A 3,322-nucleotide genomic window follows, 5' to 3' on the forward strand; every position below is an offset into this window, starting at 1 on the left:
CCATTCCCCACCGTTCATTTGGGGGCACTCTCTTCTTTCTGGTATTCCTCGTCATTCGCTCCCCAAACTCCCCCCGGCGTCTTCTGCCATACCCCCTAGAAACCACCAATCCAGTGACTATCTCGAGAAATTTGCCTAAGAGATTTCATAGACAGAAAAGCATACAAGAAAACCAAAACTCAACAGCAGCAAAATAAGACAGATAAAAGCCTCAATCGAAAAAAAGCAGAATGTATTTTTTAAAAACTAGAACACATTTTAAATGGGTGAAAAGGGAGATCAAACGATACGGTGCTAAAGTTTAACCTGACCACACGTGGACCCTCCAAATGGAATTCGGACTCCCACTGTCACCCACAGCCGTCTGCAAACTGATGTGTGAATTATTTCTGGGGATGGATTTTATGAGACAGACAACCCTGCCCTCAGCCAAAGGTCCTCTGGGTGGGGGCTGTGGGAACCCCTCGGTCTCCATCGGTGGTTCTTAGTCACGTGGGCGGGAGGGACACTGGGGCTCAGAAAGACTAACGGGACTGGTCCTAAGGCTCACAGTGTGTGGCTCGGTCAGAATTCAAACCCAGGTCAGCCTGGCCCGAAGCCCAGAGTCAGGGCAAGCCATTATGTTGCTGGGGCCCAGAGAGTACATTGAACTTCCTGGAGTCACACAGCGAAACCTAGGGCCCCGACTCCTCAAATCCAGCCAGAGTCGGGGTCTGCACCCACCTGCTTCCTCCCGCTACTCCCTGCTGGAGCAGACACTGAAAGCCACTGATTAGGGGAGCATGGTCACATGACCGTCTCCATGGTCACATGACTGCCTACTAGCTGCAAGGGAAGCTGGGAGGCAGATTCTCACTTCTACCCTGAGAAGGGAGAGGATCGAGAGAGGTCACACATCAAACAAGCAAACAAGACGCGTTACCACTGAGTGGATTCCAGCGCCTACTGAGACGGAGCAGAACTGCCCCCTCACAGGTCTCCGGTCTTCACACGAGCAGGCAGCCACGTTCTGTGGAGGAATGGATGGTGGGATGGTGGAGTGCTTAACTGCCGTGCCACAGGGTTCTTAAGAGAGGCAAAGAGGCCACAACATGTGACGTGTCCCTGGTTGTCCCCCTGGACCCAGTCTTAACCAACCCTCTGCTCTCTTGGTCATGCCTGACGGGGCTCCGTCCAAGACAAAGGGCCACTATGAACAGACCAAGACTTTGCCCTGCCTTTTCCAACCTGGCGATGCAGGAACCTCAGAGCGACTCTGGATCCTGAGAGCCTTTACCTATCGCTCTCTGGCCTGTGTACGCACCCCCGTGCCCCCCCCATCTCTGTCCCACCCCCACCCCCCCACCTCCTATTTCCACCCTGTCCTATGTCCTCTCCCCACTCTCCCAGCACCCAGCACGGAGCACTGTGAGAGCAGGGGGCTATCCCTAAGTGGAGCCAGTGTTGAACAGAGTCACGAGCTGTAGGCTGCTCCTGGCCACACACCTCCCTGGGGCACCTGGGCCAAGGGGCCTCTCCTTGTCCAGCAGAGACAGTGTCCAGCCACCAGGAGACTTTAAGTGGTCCCAGGAGCCTGGTGGCCAGAAGCAGGGGTGGGATTCAGCCAATTCACTGGTTTGGCAGAAACCACACCTAATTTTTTGTTGGGCTCAGAGAAGCGGTTGTTGAAATGGCATGTGTAACCAGCGTTCTTCTCTCTCTAAGCTGGGCGGCTAGGCAGCCGCCCACAGTGAAAACCACTCCGTATTCTTTTTATTTAACATTGATCTGGGCAACCTCGCCCTCTAAGCGCCCATAGTCATGTCCACTCTGCATCGGTCTAAAAATCGGAACTATGAACTATTCATTCGTTCTGTAAAACGCGTTCCACTTCTGATGAACTGGCGCAGTTTCATTCCCTCGTGCTTGTTACTACAGTAAGTAAACATAGAACATAAAGAGAAAAGGTGCCGGAAAAACACCCAGAGGGGACACACTGTCATTCACTTCAGCTTTGTGTGACGCCCCAAATCTCAACCGCTATGATGAGTGAATGACGTACTTCCGGTGAGTGTGCCAAGAGCTAAACCTAGTGTCCGAAAATCGCGGTGAGCCGAAGCGGAAAGAGGTTTTTCAAAGATGAACGGCATATGTTCAGAGAAGAGAAGTCGTCTCATTGATTCCAGTCAAACACAAGGACCTTTGTCTAATAGTCGGTGACTATTGACTATGGCCTCCCTCTAGGGCAGTGGTGCTCAACCTTCCTCAGGCCGCAACCCTTTCATACAGCTCCTCATGCTGTGGTGACCCCCAACCATAAAATTAATCTCGTTGCTACTTCATCACTGTCATTTTGCTGCTGTGATGAATCACTGGGTAACCTTGATGAAAGGGTTGTTCCACCCTCCCCCCAAAGGGGTCACGACCCACAGGTTGAGAACCGCTGCTGTAAAGGCATGGGATGCTACTCCTACCTTGAAAAGATGGTTGAGGATAAATCACACCGCCTGTGATGGTGGCACAAAAGCGAAGAATTTTTTTTTTTAAGTGAAGAATATTGCAAGTGAGGATGCCAATCAAGAAAAAACATGGAAGCATCTTAAATAACAGTTTCCTTGGTTTTGCCAGGTATTATTTAATGTTCATTCCTATTTGAGATAGTTAAAGTTTATTGTGCCAACCTGGCCGATAAACACATGGGGGGTTAATTGAAGGGTGGAGGGATACATGGCTCTGTGAGTCTCGCCTTTCTAGTTCTCGGGTCTCTTGCTTTCTGATGGTAGCTGCCTTAGCCAGTTCCCTGCTTCAGCAGTCGGCATCATTGTGTATGTTTTGTGAGATGGAGGAGGACTTTGTGGATTAGTATTGGACATATGGGTTAATGTTAGACTTGTGGGCTTGGGCAGTACTGGGTTGGGATGTTTTCTTGATGTATAAAACTCTCTCTTCTACATGAGTTTCTGTGGATTTGTTTCTCTAAAGTACCCAGACTAACACAGTATTTTAAAAATTTCTTTGTGATGGAGGAGGGGGGAGGAGGAAGGGGAAAAATGAGGAGCTGAAGTAGAAAGAAAATGTTTTGAGAATGACGATGGCAACAATGTACAAATGTGCTCCACCCAATGGATGGATGGATGGATTGTGATAAGATTGTGATAAGAGTATGAGTTCCCAGTAAAATGATTTTTTTTTAAAGAAAAAAGATTTCAAATGAAAAAAAAATTTCTTATAATGCAATCTAGTTTTGCGTATCTCTTTCTTTTCTTTTTTTTTTTTTTAGATCTAGTTCCCTTTATTTCTTTTTTTTAAAAACATTTTATGAGGGGCTCATACAACTGTTATC

The sequence above is a fragment of the Echinops telfairi genome, unplaced genomic scaffold, assembly GCF_000313985.2.
Source record: "Echinops telfairi isolate 266 unplaced genomic scaffold, ASM31398v2 ScPeMD7_7417;HRSCAF=8455, whole genome shotgun sequence".
NCBI classification, from domain to species: Eukaryota; Metazoa; Chordata; class Mammalia; order Afrosoricida; family Tenrecidae; genus Echinops; species Echinops telfairi.